The following is a 20,564-nucleotide window of genomic DNA, read 5'->3' on the forward strand; positions in this document are numbered from 1 at the left end:
ATCACATGCTTCAGTAAAAGGATTTGTGATAGGCAAAGGGAGCACCAGGCTAATCCCAAAAGTATCTAGTTCATGTAATGCTTTCTTGGAATTTGTGTAACAACCAAGTATTGCAGGCTGGGGCTCCCTAAGCTGCTTCATGGTCTGTAGGATGTTGGCCAATTGACTTTTTTTTCTGGACACAGCTCCCACTTGCAGACCAATAACATTGTGTACTCCCAGGTTTTGGCATCATGCAGGGTGAGATAAGACACAGAGAGAAACAGGCAGAAGAGCATGGCCTCCCCTCCAGCTGTTCAGCTGCAATGAGTTTCTGAGGTGAGGCCCAGGGAAGGTTTCTCCTGACGTCACTCCAGTGCTGCACCCTCACACCAAAGCAAGGATCTCTGGATGTTCACATTCCACCTCCTGCTTGGCAGCCCCAGCATAAATCCGAGTGGAGAGCAGGGCAGCAGTCCCACACCTGGGGACAAGGGCTCCATTTATTTTTTTGGAAAGCATCCTCATGCAGGGCCTGTCCCTGGCCAGGTGTCCAACCTCAGTCACTGCACAATCCAACAGTGTACAAAAGCTGGGGTGGAGCAGTGGTGCACCACATTTGCTGTTCATCATGTCACAGATGATGCTCTAACTGCAGGCTTGTTTGTAGAGCAAGGAGTTAAGCTAGGGCTGGATGCAGATTGGGGCTCAGTCCCCTTGCACTGGGCTTGGGAGAGTGAAAGCAGGCAAAGATGGCATCTGAGGAGGCAATGTCACAAGAGAGGTGCAGAGGTGACCAGTCGTGGCCAGCGATTATGCTAAAGGCATCTAAAGAGGACCAAGTAATTGTGCCTGTGGCCACAGAGCTCAGATGTAATCCCAGTAAGGAGGAAGACTTACTGCAAAGGGGTTGTGCTGGGGCTGCCCAGTGCTGTCCCCGAAGGATTCTTCTCTGGTCTTGCAAACCCTCAGCCCTGCATCCCAGAATATCCCTGAAACGAGAAATCTGGGGAAGGAGCCTCCCATAACCACCCCACAACCACCAAAGTTTACCCTTTCACTCCCCACAACCTGGAATGGCTGAGATATTTCTCTGAGATACTCTCCCTTCACAAACGCAGAGCGACCCCTCTGCACAGTTGAGTTGTTTGCTATTTAAATCGGCAGTTTTCAACCTGCAGCCCATGAAATCCCAAGGGCAGGAGGTAAATAACCAACAAATGGGAAGACTCTTGTCAGAAGGCTTAAATTTGCCCCAGGGGGAATCCCACATCTGTTGGGGAAAATATCTGGGCCCATAAATGTAAAACGGTCCACAGCCTCCCAGATGCGTGTTTGCCCATAAAACATCTACTATTCTTGTGGAGCTGCATTCCTGTGGAGTTAGAGTTTAGCCACATGATAAAAATAGCCAGGGCTAGCGTTTGGAAAAGTTGTCCATGTTTTGTAAATTTGTAAAAAAAGCCATTATGCAAAAACAGTTGTGTCATGCCCGTGTCTTTTAATATCGCAGGGATTTAAATCTTGGCTAACCCAACTGGCCGGGCCAGTTCTTTTATAATCCTGAAGAAAAAAAATGCGAAGTCATGTGTATTCTGTGCGGGGCTCTATTTTTATTTCTCATATGCTTCTAGCTCTTTCTCCATTGCTAAACTGCTTGCATAATACATCGCAATTTTAATTCAGGTAGAAAAGCAATCTGTGGCTCTTGGTGGCCCAGGCAGTAGGAAATGTTTTACCAGCAAAATTGGTCAGGTAGTTTTACTTGTAACTGAGGAAGAGGAGGGAGGTTAAACCACGTGAAGCTGGCAGTATTTCTATATTCTAGCATTTATTAACAAGACAAGGCAGGGATTTTATTTACTCTCAGAGGGATTGGTTTTCAATGCTGTGAAGCAATTTCGTGCCACACATGGAAAGCTCTGCTTAAAACCTCCGAAGGGTGCAAGTGAGTTAAGCAGAGACTGTCATTTCACCCAGTCCCATTAAACAGGGCATTCAGCATACAAAATGCTTCTGGGCCGTGAGCTCATCTTGCCACTTCCATATTTATTGAAGATAACACAGAATTAGGCAGCACTAATGACACTAAATGACATTTAGCTCTCTGCAGTGTGATTGCAAATGGCTTCATTGAAGTAGGCACGTACTGCTTGCCGTGTTTTGCAGACATGGAGGCTGAAGTGCAGAGGCAAGCTGCACAAGGTGACAAAATGCTAACTGGCAGCTGGGGCTAGGACCCAGTCCTGCTTTATTTTTGAGTGCCCTTGTGTGACATGTGTCCAGACTTTGCCTTATGGACCAGCTTTGGCTTTGCCTCTGCACTGCCAGCCCTCTGACCTGTCAGCCACTGGGATATCTCTGGGGATTTGAAAGATTCATCTCCTCCTGGCCCCAGGTATGAACTAGCTGTGCTCCTGATCTTTTACTCACACCAGCACTTTAAACCCTTACATCTTACATCTTCATCCCTGGAAGTTATGTAAGAAAATATTCAGTAGCTGTTGTTGCAAAGTGTTATGTGGGCAGCTGTGCAGTTGGATTAGAGGATCCCCTGAGATCTGCTCCAGTCCTAACCGATTTTACTTCAATGACTAAAAACTGTTGCCATCCTATTTTCTGGCAGAGATGTGCTGCAGCAGCTCCAGCTGTTTATCACCTGCCATCTTGTGAGAGCTGTGGTTGCTCTAGTTTTCATCCTCCAGACCCTTTGCTGAGGCCACCAGTGCCTTAGGACAAATGTACCAGGTTTGCTGTCTAACCAATGGCTGATGGTTTGGATCTTGAAGTTGTAGGTCATGTGCCAGCAGCAGAATCCTCTCAAATTAAATACCAGCTGTCCACAGTACACTTGGTTTTCATCCATTTGGCTTTCTGGGCACCTTAGCCTAGTTGGGAACCATCAAAGAGCCCAGCTAGGCCCCCGCCTGTGGCACAACGCTCTTCACAGAACCACAGAAAGGTGCCAGCCCTCTGGAGCCCACTGGAGGCCATCTACTCCAACCCCTGCCCAAGCAGGGACACCCAGAGCAGGCTGCCCAGGACCACGTCCAGGAGACTTCTGAATGTCTCCAAGGAGGAGACCACACAGCCTCTGTGGGCAGCCTGTGCCAGCGCTCAGTCACCCACACAGCGCAGAAGTGCTCCTGGTGTTCAGATGGAGCCTCCTGTGTCCCCCAGGTTGTGCCCATTGCCTCGAAGCCTGGCACTGGGCACCACTGAAAAGAGCCTTGCTCCATCTTTTTTGTACTCTCCCTTCAGGTATTTATAGACATTGATGAGATCCCCCTGAGCCTCCTCTTCTGCAGGTCCCAGCTCTCTCAGCCTGTTCGTGCAGCAGAGGTCCTCCAGTCCCTTCATCATCTTTGTGGCCCTTTGTTGGACTCTTTCCAGTATGTCCACATCTCTTCTGTACTGGGGGGTATAGAACTGGGCACAGTGCTCCAGGTGTGGCCCCACCAATGTTGACTAGAAAGGAAGGGTCACATAGCAGTAGAGAGGGATCACCTTCCTGAGCTTGAAAGACGCTGATCCCACTCCACTACTAAAATACATCTTTCATAAAATATGAGTTTGCTTTTTACAGGATGGGCAAATCCTTTAATAACTTGACTAGATTTATTGAAGCCTATTGACTGTGCTGTACAAGCACTTCAGCAACCCCTGAAAAATTGCTTAGGTCACCACTTGCAGGGGATCTCTCACATTTTTATGCCTGCCCCATACATACACATGCATGTAGTTTGCATTGTATGTTCAACATGTATATATGGAGTTTGATTCCCATTGTCACAGTACCTGAGCACCTCCTTTTGCACTTTTGAGAAGGGAAACACTATTATCCCTGCTTAACAAATAGCTGACTGAGGCACGAGGAGTGTAAAGCCCAGATAAGGGGTGTCTGCACCCTCCCAACCTCTCACTGGAAGTCCAACGGGAATTAGATAAGAAAATGCTTTTGGGGTTGTGCAGCTTAATTACTTTTCTGGGGTCACTGAGCACAGCTACGAAGAATTGAGTTTAGATTTCAAACTAGCACGTTATCTACCAGACCATCTCCCTTTCCCTGTCCATGGAGGTAGAATTATAACATTCACCTAAGACAAAAAAGTTGCTGTCCTTGGCAAGTACTTACATACTTGACTGAGTAGTTTCTTTGGTTTCATAGCTTAATTCAAATCCAAATATGAATCCAATTATTTCTCAGCACCCTAGGAATGTGATTTTTCTATGACTGCTGGTTTTGAATTGTCATTGCTTTGAAATCTTTTAAGCTAGAACTCTTAGACATTACACACATTTATACCTGTCACATTGCATTCTCCTGCTTGCTTTTGAAAAGAAGGAAAAATTAATGTTGCTTTTTGTTTGTTTGCTTGTTTGTTTCTCATGGGAAAATTTATTTTCTCTTTCTAGAATTACATTGAAATAGAGAATGAAAATTGAGCCTTTGTGCTTTTTTCAGTTAATTGGCTACTGTACACTATTTTTCTCTCAAAACTGTGTGTTGACTTATTTAATGCATGCCATTGTCATCTCCAAAGCTTTCATTTTGCAGGGAATTTAGATGCACATCTTTGGTCCTTTGAATGTGACACATCACATTTCTACAAACGTTTGCTTTTCCTTAATTCCTCTGTTCTTTGAAGGCATCCTTCTCTGTGGTTGAGATGCATTCCAGCTTAAAATTAAGTTCCCTCCCAACACCAGCTGTTTTCTTCAATTCCCTTTGAAATAGGAGCCTGTATGTAAGGGTATGAATGACATGTGGCAGGTAAAATGCATTATCCCTGGGGCCATCTCTTGCTACAAAATTGGGTGCCTACAAGCCAGACATTTGCCTTGTGAGGTGAAATGCACAACCCTGCACCCTGTTGGGCACCCACAGACCCCTTTATAATGCACACAAGAGCACATGATCTCAGGCTGGGACCCAAAATGGTCAGCAGTCCAGGCAAGTCTCACAGATCTGTTACACTGAGGGCAAGGCAGGACCTAAACACCAGTCTTCAGGCAGCTCAGCCAGCATTATGGGCTGGCATCCCCAGAGGTGATTCATTAGAGTGGATCATCATGGACTTTTCTTTCACGGAACCAAGCATGACTCACTCTTCTAAAACTGGACTGGAGGAAAAGATGGCCCACATGTTCCCCTTGGCATGATAGTTTGAGTTTTCTAAATAGTCCATGGCAAATTTCCCATTTCTGATTGTACTGTGGGACAAATTTGATGGTATTACCCATCTACAAGCACAAAGAAACATTTCCATTTTTTGTTCAAATCAAGTACTTTTTAGGGCATGCTGGCATTTCTTCTGGTTCCTGATTCGTAGTCAAGAATAGAGAGAGGTGCCAACTCGTATCTTACTATGACTTATAGTGCCTCAAATTTCTTATCAGATGAGGTGATTCAGGAGCTGTGATTCAGAGATTGACTTGTACTTTGGTAGTAAAGGTTTACCTTCTGGGTTGGGCTTTTTTGTTTGTCTGTTTGTTCTTAGATTTGCTATATAAGGTCTGAATGGTTTTACTGGATAGGCTTCTCAGGTGCAAATCTGCAAAGTCAGTGCAGAAATAGCATGACTGCAGCAATTTTAGGCCTATCAGCCTGACTCAGGGAATGTATCTGGAAAAGATCCCTGCTCAGTATACTTTCAGAGTGCAGTTGTGATAATCGTGTCCAGGGTTGTAAATATTACCCTCCTCTTACCCTCCACACTTACCCTGGGAGGTACTTCAGATACCTCTAGCCCTGACCTGCAAGCTCTGTCCACATGTAGAGCAGCAGGTCCGTGCAGCTGTCCTGGCTGTGTCCCCTCCCAGCTTCTTCCCACTTTCTAGGGGGCGGAGTAGGAAAAGGAGAAAGCCTTGGGGCTGTGCAAGCATCCTTCAGCAAGAGCTCAAACATCGACGTGTTATCAACTCTGGTTTAGCCACATATCCAAACCACAGCACCATATGGACTACTGTGAAGAAAGTTAACTCCGTCACACACAAAGCCCACACAAACTCCTGCCCAGGAGGGAAAAAGATGAATTAAGTCCCATTCCCATTGCTTGTTCCCGCTTTTTACATCACAACTCAGCAGGCAACCACACAGGGCCAGCCTGGGCAATAAGGAGAAGAAACAGGGGCTCCCCTGCCCTGGTGAATGCAAGGTCCACCAGACCAGTGCAGGCCACTTGTGTTCCCCTCCCTCCAGGGGTGTCTGACACCCATTTTTGTGCCCTCGGACAGCTTCAGCACTAGGGCTCTTCCTCATTTAGCCAGCAGGCCCCCAGGCTGCCCCAGTTCCTGGAAGAAGTTCTTCCAGATCCTCTTCTGGCATGGGAAAGAATTCAATTTACCATGCTTACCTTAGATAAAAGAGCCTGGTATTCAGCATTTCTGCACCTAGTGAGATGCCAGATGCTGCTGGAATGTGCTGGATGTGTTATGGGATGCAGAACTGGACAGATTCAGCCCCCAAGTTGCCTGGCATGGAGCCATGTCTGCATCTGGGCTGGGACATGGGCACTGAGCAGTCCATTTCTTTTCAGTTTTCTTTATAAATCTACCATGATCTTCAGTCTTTAAGTAGTTAATACTACTATTATTAGCAAGACACAGGGAAGTGTTCAACTTGAGATGAAATGCATAGTTATAATTGTCTATGTCCTTTTTTGATCTGTTGGTGCACCAGAAAGAACCTGAGCACTCTGTGTTCACCAGGATAACAAAGGCAACCTTTATGTTGCCACACACACATTGACTAGTGCCAATAGTAATTAAATTTCAGTGTCACAGGATCAAGACAAATAAAAATACTAATGGCAGGAAATCAGCTCTACTGTTTATAATACACTCAATTACAGCTGTGTCTATTCAGAGGTGGGGAGGCAAGGAGGAAGTCTGAAGCCTTAGGTATTTCATAGGCCATCAAATCGCAAGATGGAGCCAGATCCGTCCACATAAATATTTATACTCGAGAGACAAAGCTGCAGCACGTTCTTGGCTGATGTGAAGAGTCTTCAGCTGATGTGAATTTTCAAGGCTTGTTCTTTCCAGCAGGGCTGTGACAATTCACATCAGCAGAGGAGCTGCTACTCTGTAATTAGTCAAATCTTGGAACAGGAACTGCTGTCACCTTCCCATCTACCCTGCTCTCTGCGCACGGTTGCTACTTAACCAGCCGCAAAAAGCGCTGCGTATCAGAGCATCTCAACAGTGCACTGAGCAGAAGAATATCTGGGATTCGGGCTCTCTGTCAGACAGGCAGAGCCACAGACAACAACAGCATTAATTCAGGATCTTTAGTTGTATTAGAAGATCAAAGATCAGCAGATCAAAGGTGACAGTTTCTTTTCAAAAAGCCAGATGCAAGAGTCAGGATGAAGATGCTCCTGAGCCATCACTGCTGGTTTATGGTGAGAGAGCTGTGCTGCTCGTGTAGCATGGGCTGGAGGTGGCCGAGCTCTCCCATCTGGGCACGAGCATCTTCCTCTGGTCACAGCCTGGGTCAGTCCTGCACACATCAGGTCTGCAAAATTGGCTTGTGCCCTGAGTGCTGCATCTAGAGAAGCAGTGTATTAGTGCACATAAAATAACAGAACAATTGCTGAGGTGACATGGACAAGAAAAGCCATTATAAAATGGAAACAAAACAAAACAACAACAACAAAAAAAGTTAATGACATTTTACTGTATAAAGCGAACACAAAGCCCAAGACAAACCAGGGTTTTCTCATAGGCTGTGCAGGACACCCCTGGCTCCAGTGTGGGCCTGGGCTTGCAGGGCCTGCCCTCTGCCATCGCCAGCGCTACCTAGTCCTCCTCGCCAGGGAGGGCTGCTTCTTCAGCAGCTTATTGCTATTTCGAAGATGTGTTGCCCTTCAGGAAAATCACCGGAGTGGGCGTTTTGTTTCCAGAATTGACTTTTCCCGAGGCTTTCACAGCAGTGCTGTCTGCGTGGGCTCCCACGCTGTTCTCTCTGAAACAACCGAGGTTGATTCTGTTTTTGGCAGCTTGTACAGAATTTGATTGCTTTTGCTCTGGACCATGACTATATTTCTGCTTCTGGTATTTGCAGAGTCAGGACATGCCCTGGTACATGCTGTCCTTAAGGATGTCTGAATACAGAGGCCATCCCCTCTACTGGAATCAGCCCTGGCCACTTCTCCAGTGAAAATCATAAACCTGCAGAAGAGGGTAACCACAAGGCGCCTTCACACACCAGTGCAGATGACAGAAGTAATATGCAACTTCTTAAAAACAGAGTAAAGGGGTAGGCAACATTCACCTTGGCATCACAGCACTATGAAGATGGACATCTACTGCTCTCCTCTCTGACTGCACCTTCTTGCAACTGGTTCTTTGGCAAACAGACATTGACTTATCCCTGAGTGAATACTGTACAGTTTATCAGAGAGTAGATGAAAAGGTAAAATGCTTTCTGACCACAGCTTTACATCACTCCCTTCCTGCGTAATTTGATTGTGGAACCTCCAGCAATCTGTGAACATAATTTCCAGACTATTCTTAGAAAGGAAATGTGTGTGTGAGAGTGAGAGAGAGAGAGAGTTGTGTGGGTGTGTTTATATATATGAATATATACATGTTTTGCTCATTGCCCTTTATTACCAAGTTCCTCGACCGCAGCCACATCTGGCCAGCCCTCCAACAAGCAACAGCTTTGAGCGTGCAAGACCAGGAACGGCACCAGGCCTGGCTGGGCTCTGGAAAGTGCCAGCGTGCTGCCAGGATGGGCTTGCTCCTGTGCATGGTGATGACCATTTTGGGCAGCTCTTGGTGTCTGAGAGACGTGAAGAGAGATCCCCATGGGTCATGGCCATAGTGGCCATGTATGGCCTGCAGGGTCCAGTGGGCTGGGGATTTAGGGATAACCACAGGCCACACATAATGACTGGAAACTGCCCAGAGTGCTTCTGGTTTCAAAACCACATCCATCCTGACTGGACTGCTGTTGGATGTCATCAAGGACCCGAAGTCCTGGGGGCCTGGCAGAGGCTGTTGGAGGTGGGTGTGCAGGCAGAGTGGGGTGGCACTGCTGTTCCCCATCGGGTGTGACCAAGGAAGCCACCCCCTGCCCTGTGGGCCTCTTTCTGTGACCCTGCCCAGATCCCACTAAGGTAGAGAGGAGCTTACAAGCCCGGAGGCCACCAAAACATGGCTGGAGCATGTACATGTGTTTCCCAGGGCTTATGGGAGGCTGGGGGGCCATTTTGTGCTGTAGCATAGGTGCAGCTTGAGTGGAAGGATGTAGGAGGGAAGGGGGAACAGCCGTGACGGGCCATTTTGTGCTGTGGCATGGGAACAGCTTGAGTGGCAGCTAGTCTGCATAGGGATGTAGGAGTGAAGGGGGAATGGCTGTGATGGCCATGGCCAGCTGCATAGCCAGGCTTGGATGCTCGGTGCTTCAGGTCCCCTTAATTACCAGCCTGTCAGTCTCCAGTAATATTGGAAGAACTGGTACAGCCGACATTAATAAATAATTAAAGGAAGGCAATAAGCTTAGTGTTGCACAACCTAGATTTATGAAAGGTATTATAGTCTCATTTTAAAAGTAATATTACAATACTTTGAGAAATTTGGCTAATAAACATGTGTAGCAATATGCTTAGACTTGTGTAAGGAAGCTTGCTTCATCATAACCCGTACTCTGACTAAGATAAAAGATAAGACAAAATTGACACTGGATCTTTGTCTTTTTCAGGAAAGATCCTGAAGAAAGCAATCATTATTGACAATGTTAGAGGAACTGGTAAAAATAAAACAAACAAGCAAAAACCGAACAACCTAACATGAGCAAATACTGCATGTTTTGGTTTGGTAAAATATATTATGATATATCTAGGCACAAAAAATGCAGGTCACATTGGCCTACAAGGCAATCTGTCTTGCAGAGCAGTGATTCTGGAAGAGGTTGGCGCTCACTAACCTCTTCAGGAACCACCTCATCGGTTGTAATGAAATTGTAGTGTGATGTTGGGACCTTCAAGGTAAATGCTCGTTACTGAGCAGAAGCAGAAAGGTTTGTGGCCTCCACATTTGGTGCTGGTGCAGCTATGGTGTCCAGTTGTGAAGTGCACACTGCAAGAGGGATATCAAAAAATAAGAGAAAGTTTAGCAAAGAGCAATGCCATCTGATTGCTCAAGGAACCTCTTACAGGTTCATCTGCTTGTCTTCTCTAAGCTATGCCAAAGGGTTTTGATGGTACCGATGCTGTTACAACAGCCTTCTGCCCTTACAATTGATAGAAAAGTTTATGTGAGAAGTAAAATTTTTTATTTTTTTTTCACTAATGAGGGTGATGATTGATTGTCATAGACTTGACATCCCTGGAGAAGTTTGCAGTCAATGTTTTTTGAAAGATATCCTCAAATTCAACTGTAGCTACCTGGCTTGATGGTTAACGGCAATCACACAGCTCAGCTATATGCAGAACTGAAAGTTTGAGTTCAGTTCTCTTCTCTTCCTTACGTGCAATGTTCAACATCTTGGTGAATGTCAGAAAGCAACTAGATTTGTGTAAGTGAATGCAGGGCAGGCAGTAAATACACTCTTCCTTCCCTCTGAGGAGAGCCAGTGCTTGTGGTACCTGCTGTGTCCTAGTGCTAGCTATGCTGCTCCCAGCATGTACCCGAGCAGCAGAACAGACTTCTATGGCATACAAAGACATGTCAGATGTAAACTGTAGAGTCTCAGTGCTTATGTATCTTGGTGAACACAATTCTAATCTCCAAGGCTATGCTGTGTGATTGCAGGGCACATCATGACTGATGACTTCATGTGAAGTCACCTGAAGCGTGAAGTCATCAATACTGACCTCGGTGCAGTGGGAAGGTGCCAAGGGGATGCAGGGTCCTGCGAGTCCACCTTCATGCAGCCTTGATCCTCCTTCGGGTCCTTATGCTGGCATTTTGGGCCTCTCCATTCACTTGGGGGAAACTTTGCCAGCTGCGGATCTCTGAAGGAGAGCTGGACAGGAGACAGCTAGTGGCAGTGCCTAGGGCAAGCTGGCAAATCCAGCTATGTACATGAAGCTCATCATTCCAGCACCTTCACCGACTATCTGCCCAGTCCTAATTGCTGGTAGCCAACACTTTAACTTCACCTCTTGTCTGTGTGGGCTGTATCATGCTCTCATCCAATTGCATTAAGAGTGAATGGATGTAAAGCTCTGATCTTTGAAGCTTCTCATGGGTGGCTTTAAAGCAAAGCATTGTGATCATCACCTGCTACAACTCCAGGCTGCCAAATCACCCTCAGTGCCTGTTGGTACTTGCAGCCTTGTACATAACAGTTCACCTGATGGCCTGTAAACAAGTGCTCCTGAAGGTGCTGTGTGGCTCTGCACAGCACACACAAACGGTCCAGCTGCAGTCCTCTGTCCTTCTCATCAGTCCCTGGAAACAGCATCGCTGGAAAAGTGCATTTAATATAATGCTGAGATTATGTCCATGTGTGCATAGACAGATATCCACATAAGAAAGCTGTATATATATAATACATCTATACTACAGACCAAGTATAATACATAACATGTAAATAACATAATCATGAAGTAGTACAGTGTATTTATATAAGCTATAGATGCACACACACATATGTACACGTATGTCTGCATGGAGCAAGCAACAACACGTGTCTGTGAGTATAATCGAATGCACGACCACCGCACACACGCCTGTCACTTTTTCTTAGCACCTTAAGCCTGGTGTGAATACACAGCTGATAAGGGCACTCAGCTGATAGCTCAGGCGTGGAAGCTTCTCATTCTGCCCTGTTCAACACTGTCAGCAGCCCTGTGAGCTGCTTAATCCTGTCCTGTTGATGCACAGCAATTTAGCTCGGATGAACCCATTTCTGGTGTGATAAGATATCGAGGCTGGCTGTGAGTAAAAACAAACCTCCAGGCTGGATTTGCACAAGCAGTCTTAACACAGGGGCTTTCTCCACTGTGAGGACCGTCTGTGAGCACTTCAAACCCGGTTTTTCCTCTCAATTATTATCTTGAGAAAACGAAGGCTTTGAAGAAATTTTAGAATAAAGAGCAAAAACTAAAAATCTGACATTCAGTGTGTTGTGTTTAGCAAAATCCTTTATTTTCACTTGGAATGCTCATTTAAAAGCAGGCAGCCAAAAGCACAAGACATTTGATTATCCTGTTGTTATAGGCAAGAAGGTCCAGGAACGAGGACAACAAACCAGATGTCATCACTATTACTTGAGACTCTTCTTTCAAAGGTCACAGATGCTAGGAGGACAGGTCAGTGAGAAATGCTAGCTGCTTCCACAAGCTTCCTACTTCTTTGTTCTTTCTTTATGACTGTATAATCAAATACAGTAGCTCATCTGCTTTCCCAGCTCAGACTATTAAGATTTTGTGCATATATATATTCATCCCATTTCTGGTTTTGGATTTGATCATTGCTTTTAGTAAGGTGCAGAAGTAATTTTTGCTGTATAATCCTATAAAATCAAAGAATTATTCTTCCAAGGCTTCTTATTTTGTGTTTGAAAAAAAAAAAAAAAAAATCAGCTACCAAATATGAACTGCTTCAGTGCCATGGCTTGGTTTGCTGACCATATTGTAGCAATGAAGTTTGCAAAGCCTCACCTGACAAACTGTTAAAAATTTCCACACTGTCTCATTCTCCACATTGCAATAAATATCACACCCCACCTTAGAAGCAGTCAAAAGTCAGGTCTTTGGGACATTTGATACTTTATTTTTGTATCTTAGGCCACACTACAAAATATGTCTTCAAATCACTTTTTGATTTGCATAAACAAGGAATGTACAATTTCAGGTGTAAAAAGGCACCCAAGATAGTTTTGTAAGTCCTTTTTGACTGGTCTTAAGAGACCCGTGCAGTACAAGCTATTTAAGCTGACTCTTATTGTGTAAGGATAAACACCACAAGCACAGAGAAGTGACTTCCCTGCAAGACCAGTGCCTGGTGCGTAGGTGCACCTGCTGGAGCCGTCCCTTTGTCAGGCAGACACAAGGGATGCAGAGATATTTTTAGTCTTTATACATTTTTTTTTTCTTCTAACCCATGAAGGACAGCATTCTGGGACAAGAACCACGTCATCCAGTGAGTCACGAGAATTGCCTGTAGGACAGTGTATTGTTTCCAGCCAGCGTGCAGCTTGCCAGGAGCGCAGACATGCTTTGCTTCCCATCAGTTCTCAGCAGCTCAGCCCCTGGCTCATAGCAAACACTCTCCCCTTGGTATTTCAGCAGGAATGCTCCTCAGTCATGAATTTTTCCACTGTCTTTTTACAGGTGCATCTTCTGTTTTTGCGCCAGGGATTCAACCATCCTGTTAGAGGTATCACCAAAATGATATTTCGGTGATGTTCCACATTCCCTACACCTCTGCCAGCTCGGGGCAGGAGTCAGCCTGAAGTTGCAGCAGGTGTTCAGCACAAGCCTCTCTGCTTAGCACTTCCCAGCATAGAGACCAGCTTTGCTTATTTATACTTTGGTGCCTTCCTCAAGGATTTATCTCCAGGCCACCTCAAGCCATGGAAAGGGAACATGTGCCCTCCAAGCAGGACAAAGCAGGGCAGTTATCCCTCCACCCGTGGTACTCCTACAGCTGTTGTCCTCATTCCCTCTACCTGCTTGCCCTCAGACCACAGTCCCTGTCTCCTCCCCACAACAGACATTGTCACTCAGTCCATAAAATCCCTCTGTGGATGTTAAATACCCTTTGGTTTTGTTTCTCTATTTCTCAGGCAATGTTGTTGTGGATGGAAAATGTTCTTTTATCTCCTCTCTGTCCTCTCTAGTTTGGTTTCTCTCCATTTACTCCTTTTGGTGGCCAAGTTGCAATCCAGGACATATTACCTCCCACTCTTCTCACCTTCCTGCACCTGTCTGCAAAAGCACCTCATCTGCTTTGAACTGTTCTTGAAATAAAGGTACTGGTTCTGCTAGCAAAGGAGATGCCAAGTGAGACTTCTGAGCAGCTTATGTCAGAATGTGATTTAAATAATGCCTGCCTTTCCTTGGCACCAGGTGATGCTTCATGGGACTGAGCTTCCGAATGCAGAGCTGGGAAGGATGAAATATAACACTAACCTTTAAGGCATCTCCAGAAACTCTAAATGTGTCACTGATGAAATGTCAAGAGCAGTGCTCTTAGGTACTTTATCTAGGCTGTATGAAGTGAAAATCCAAGTGCTTTGCTACATGTGCTAATCGATACGTATCACTGAATCAAATCATTATGTAATACGTATGCCTTATTCTCCCTCTTCTCCATATGCACACTTCTAGGTGTTATCATTTTAAAATGAATGACATTTATTTGAAAATATGATGAGGGATATGTGCATGACTGTAGTATACGGCTTTGGACTCAGTCATCTGAGTGTGCATGAGCAGAAAAATGTCAAAGCTTCATTTAAAAGTATTCTGAGACATTTCTCTTGTGAGAACCCCTGAATTAGTCAATGCGGGGACCAGGAGCCACATCCAGGATGTGCTTCAAGAGCCCCCCAGAAAGCCGAGAGCAGTGCTGAGAGCCAGAACTCCTTTGGCACCAATCTCTGCAGGGCTCAGAAAGGTCAGGGAAGAGATTGAATGACATGTTGCCACTCCCAGAAAAATGAACTCAATGGTCAGGAGGTGTCTGTGTTCCTGAATGGCCGTATCAGGCACGAGTGTATGATCAGATTAACAGACCTTTTATGGTCCTAACCAAGCAGATTGCGTGTGTGTACACTGATCGTCAGCATGGGAAATTCCTTTGGCTTTCAGGGGCTATTTAAGTGCATGAAGTTAAGCCAAGGTGTGATTGCAGTCTTCACAGCGGTTTTGCATGGCCTCCATTCCAAAACTTAGTTAATGCAATCGGGTCCTTGAGCCCACATTGAAATCGGATCTTCAACTGCTTCCACATGTTCACACTCTTGTCATACAACTTGTGCAGCCGGAGAGGTAAAAGCACTGCTCACACAAGCGAAGTAATGGCCAGAATTTACATGGGAGAGTGAAAGGAATTGAAAAATGTGTTACCGTGATAGCACCATCTTCAAATCAGTAGCAGCTGAGAATGAAACACTTTCTGAAAAGATTTAGTGTTGGTTTTCCCAGATATTTGCAAAACTGTGTTTGAATCAAACACCGGATCCAATGGCTAACCCAGATTTCTGTGTAGCAGGCTGCTGTAATTTCCATCTCTTCCTTTGGTCTCATTCTTGGACTTTGTACATCCATTACATCCAACAGCCCAAATGACAACTAGCACTGATGGTACCTTTTCTGGGTATAGCACTGAGGCTCCTAGGACCGAAAAATGGCAAGGACAGAGCTGAATTTATACTGGTCATGCAAGATCTCAGTTCCCCAGGACAACTTACAAAACACCTGAATTTCAGTGCATGTGCTTTGCAGACATTTGATAATCCCTTAAACCACATCAGTTCAGTACCAAGGACTGAGGGTAAGTAGCTTGTATTGAGGAATGGATGGTAAAACTGGTACAGTGCTGCTGCGAACTTTGAAGCAAGGCATCCAGCTGACAGGCCCATGGAGAAAAGGTAATTTATCAAAAAGTTAACTAACACCTTGCCATCAACAGAAATTCATATATTCAGCCTCTAACAGCACCAGCTTCTCAGACTGGCTTCTTCTCCCATAAGTACAGAGACAGCAAGAGTAAATAGCTATATTACATGGAAGAAATGTGATAGGCAACAGTGTTTGTATATATATACGTGTGAATACGATGCATATATAATAAATGTATACACTGCATGTGTAAACAGCAGATTTGGAAACACTTAAATGCAGCTAGCATTCTAGTAGAGAGCTACCATGTGTCATTCATGCATGCATTAAACTTCATGTACACACCTCGGCTGTTTACTGCACTGATGCTAGGATAAGTTTCCAGTCTGATTGCTCGGCTCCACAGACCGGGACCGAAACCCTGCTCTGTTCCTGTAGAGTAAGAGATGCCCATGAGTCTGAAATTTTTAAAACAGAATTTGGAATTGACAGTAGCAAAAAATGGTGCTTCTAAAATATTTATGGAAACATTTTACTTCAAGCATTTGGAGGCTGGTCAGGCTTCCGAAAATAAAAACAAAACAAAACAAAACCCTGAAAGAAACTAGTGTGGTTTTCTGTTGTCTTATGGCTGCTTTTTTTCCTCTTTTAGCTACAGGAAAGAAAATACCAGGAAATGATTCTAAACCCCAAGTTTAAACCCCTCACATAGTCCCCAGGACTCTCCTTCCCTGTGGACGAACAGATCTGACTACAGCATGTCTTTTGAAAAGCCATTCTTGAAATTCATCTTGAACATTGATGTTTGCTTCTGTATTTTACAGGCAACAACTTGTGTTCTGAATGCAGTAGAAGCAGCCTCTTCAAACAGATCTTACAACAGGTTTGGGCAAAGTTTTCCTGAGACCATCTTCTCCCCACACCTCCTTTTCCCTTTTCCTTTTGCCATATCAGCAGGGCACTTTTTTTATTTCTGAGGTGGTTAAACTAATTTGTGGAGACAAGCATGTAACATGTACACTGTAAGAGCCAGCATTTAACTTCCCGGTGGAAACATTTCTCGTGAAGGACTGGCAATGCTTTGGCAGATTTTTGGGTAGAGGAAGGAGAGGGGGATGGAAGTGAACAGAAGGTAAAAGGGGGGGATTTTTTTGTTAAATACTGCTGCCAGTAAATATGTGATACCCACTAATACTGGTTTCAGACTAGACACCAGTGAAACAACTTGCTTGAGAGAACTTATACCAACTTGTATTTGCTCACGTTGCCTTTCCTTCTTTTAAATATAGATATTGAAGGAAGGCCTTTGGTGGCTGTATTCTGGCTGCATTTTCGTGTTCTCTCGCAGCACAGGCGCTGGAAACTGACGCACGTTAACCACAGCCAGCATCACTGAGGTGAGGCACAGGAGAAGCTTTAACAGCTTTGTTGTCAGACAGAAACCATAAGAAATAATGATGGTTTTCCACATATACCCAGCACAATAGCTCAGAATAGATCAGCAATGAGCCTCACTGGCTACTTTTTTACCTGCCAGGAGTAGTGCTGATGGCCACAATGCTTTAACGCTTCACATTCCCAAGGACACCAAGCCTGTGGCCCCCAAAATTTAAGGTTTTACCATCGAGTGTGGACATATGCAGTAACCTGAAAGCAGAAGACACACTGCAAAGTCACACACTATTTATATGGCAGTAACATAACCCGTACCCAGATCCGAGCCGTTCCCACCTAATGCTGGTTTTATAACACACAGTACCACTCAGGAGCTCTCTGTCAGCAGACCCCTGGAAGTGAATTACTGACGTGGGAAGCCACAGGAGAAGAAATCCAACAGAAACATCTCTTTACTTTGTAGCTGAAATGAAGAAGCAGCCCCTAAGGGTGCAGCAGTGCGTGGAGCCCAGCGCTGTGCTCTTAGGTGCCTCTTTCGTTACCTTGACTGCTGTGAGCTCTGGATCCAGCCTCAAACAGGCCCATGGGAGAGCAAAGACAAGAAAACCTCAACCCCCTACACAAAACCTGCTGCTAGGGCATGGTATTTTCCAGAGATTTACATTCTACTCTGATTTATCTGAAGCACTTAAAAGTTCTCCTGAAGGAAGAGCTCTCACTTGTGCCAAGTCTCAGATTTCTACTCCCTGTTTCATCAGCTGTAGAGCTATTTTAAAACACATTTCAACAATTATTTTATAATGGAAACTATATAGTTTTTCCCCTTCTTCATGTCTTGCTAGGAAACTGATTTATTTTTTTTAAAGCTCGAGCTGACTCCAGGCAGTTTCAGTATTGCTATTGAAGTTCTCTACTCCTCAGTTGCCTGAGGTTTTATTTGGTGCACCCTAACAACCATAACAGGTTTTCATTTCAGACTCTTATCCCACAGTGTTCCTCATTATTGTTTCATGAAATACTTTCTTACAACAGTTGCAGAGGGCCGGTAGGTATCACTGCCTTTCACTGTCTCTGCAAAAGAGAGTTATCTGTCATGACCACGAAGCCAATGGCAAAAGCAACAAAACAATCCAGGTACTCCACACTTTATCTACCAAGCCATAAGAGCAGTGTCCCTTTCCAGCAGGTCTCTCGCTTTGTACATGTCACAAAACTTCAGTACTGAAAGTTTCAGGTAGCCAACAAAACCTCTCTACCCGTTTGCCATGTCCTCCTTGGTCAGGCACTGGGACGGGTTGCCCAGGGAGGTGGTGGAGTCACCATCCCTGGGGGTGTTCAAGGAGAGGTTGGACGTGGTGCTTGGAGACATGGGTTAGTGGGTGCCATTATGGGTAGGAGGGCAGTTGGTCCCATCTTACCAGTAGGGACCAAGGCAAAGGGGTTATCTTGACTGTAGCGAGGCTTTAGATGCTGTCTTCAAAAAAGACATGAAGTAAGGGCTAGACAAATGCCCAAAGAGTTGTGCTGCATCGAGGATTGCATTAGGCAGCATTAGGCCTTCACCAGCAGGTCGAGAGAGGTGGTCCTTCTCTGATTGGCACTGGGGTGTTGTGTCTCATTCTGGGCTCCCCAGTACAAGACAGGCATGAACATACTGGAGTGAGTCCAGCAATTGAGTGAGTGGACAAACTGGAGCAAGTCTGTGAAGATGATGGACTGGAGGATCAGTGTGGGGCGAGACAGAGAGAGCTGGGAGTTTTCAGCCTGGAGAAGAGAAGGCTCAGGGGCATTTTGTCAATGTCTATGAATACCTGATGCGAGGAGTAAAAAAGGCAGAGACAGTCTTCACAGTGGCGCACAGTAACAGGAAAAGAGGAAATGGGCACAAATTGAAATACAGGAAATTGCACTTAAAAAAAAAAAAAAAAGCTTTTTTACTGTGAAGATTCTCAAAAAACAGAGCAGGTTGCCCTGAAAGGGTGTGGAGTTTCCATCACTGAAGATTTTTAAAGCCAGGCTGGACACAGCTGTGAGCAGCCTGCTGTAGCTGACCCTCTAAGGGCAGGGGAGTTGGATGAGATGATCTCCAGAAGTGCCTTCAAACCTCATCCATGCTGTGACTCTGCGTTCCTGTGGTGTTGCTTGTAGGTGCCTCTGATCCTCAGCTCCTGGCCTGTGGCATGGGCAGCAAAGGAGCAGCCTGCCCCTTCTTCAGTGAGGCTAAACTCTCATCAGTTCTAGTCACATCACTCACAGTACGCACAGATATGATGGCTGGGAGCTCAGTGCACAATTTCATCTGCCACCCCTGTCCAGGGACAGGAGTCTCCACGGTGCCAGAGCAGTAATCCCCTCAAATCACACCAGCCCAAATGCTCAAGAATGTGTTAGAGCATTTCTATCTGCTTTGAACTGATGCAAGGAAAACAGCTTAATACACTGATAGAAAAAGAAATAATAAAATAAAGTTATTTATGTTTTTATCAAGCTCCCTTTCAATTGTTGAGATAAGGTGGACTAAATCCAGAGGAACTGCAAGTTTTCTTTTATTAGTGATAAAATCTAAGTTGTGGTTGGAAACATCAAGGGGATTGAATAGGCTTAACAAAGAGACTCCTAAATTCCTCAGGAGACCTGTGAGTGTGGAGTCCAGATCTGTCAGAGCTAGGAAGCGCGTGGCACGTTGCCAGCAGTCAGCTCAGCAGCCTTTGGAGAAGAAAAAACCACCTTTTTGTTCAACATCCCTTGGTAGCTTGCCAACCTCCTTGTTACTCACTAACTCAACTGTCTCTAGAACATACACTCTCTGGTCTAAGCCGTGAGATTCAAAACACGGCTTAATAAGTAAGCAGCAAGGAGATGGGAATTACACCATATCAAAACTTTTCAAGGGACACAAGTGGTTCAGCTCCTTGACAGCATGATGCCCTGGCTAGTCAATGAGTTTTGCGTGGTGGAGCCACTACTTTGCAGGCACTGAGTCCTCCTCATTAGCAGTCTGACCTCTTCCCTTCTGGAAAGCAATGGGCTTGCAGGGACACAGAGGGGTAGTGCAGAGGGAAGGACCAAGGGCAGAAAAGCCAAACAAGGGGAGCAGATGGAAGAGCAGCTGGCAAACAAGTCTGAAGCCATGAAATCCCACCTGTTTTCCAGGCACCTCTGCCCCAAGGGGATTCCTGGAAATCACACGGTGCCTCTGTGGAAGGAGAGGTGGATTTCCCCGATCTGACAGAGGGCCGCTTGCTGCCAGGTCTCATGTTCATTCCCAAAAGTGCAGGGAAGCTGAGCGCCCACCCTCTCCCATAATTTCTCTAGAAATGTTCTCAGAGAGGTTGAAGCATCCTGAAAAATTAGCTCCATTGTGACCCTGGGTGTTTCTGTTCAGGTGGCTGGAGATTGCTGAAGATACAGGGCTCTGCCAACAAGGTCACTTCAATAAATATAAACATACAGCAGCAATTAGTACCATGTAAAGAGACATAGGATAAAATGCTCTTGCACCAGTAACTAACAATACTGTATTATAATCATAGTGATCACGAGTCTCTCTTCTTCCCCTTCAAAAAATCCCAAATTTACATTTATTCTATTTACATCCATGCCTGTCACTGGAGAAGCTCAGCCATGATCACAGGTGACAAAGCCATTTCCAAAGCTAGCCAG

General features: G+C 45.3%; 1 long non-coding RNA gene across 1 annotated transcript; it reads left to right on the forward strand.

Annotated features, from left to right (window-relative positions):
• Positions 1 to 8,053: 8,053 nt before the first annotated feature.
• Positions 8,054 to 16,078, forward strand: LOC137849801 (uncharacterized). The gene is made up of 3 exons (XR_011092078.1): positions 8,054 to 8,398; positions 12,157 to 12,248; positions 13,272 to 16,078. It is a non-coding gene; the product is annotated as an uncharacterized lncRNA (long non-coding RNA).
• Positions 16,079 to 20,564: the final 4,486 nt, after the last annotated feature.

The sequence above is a fragment of the Anas acuta genome, chromosome 1 (assembly GCF_963932015.1).
Source record: "Anas acuta chromosome 1, bAnaAcu1.1, whole genome shotgun sequence".
NCBI lineage: Eukaryota > Metazoa > Chordata > Aves > Anseriformes > Anatidae > Anas > Anas acuta.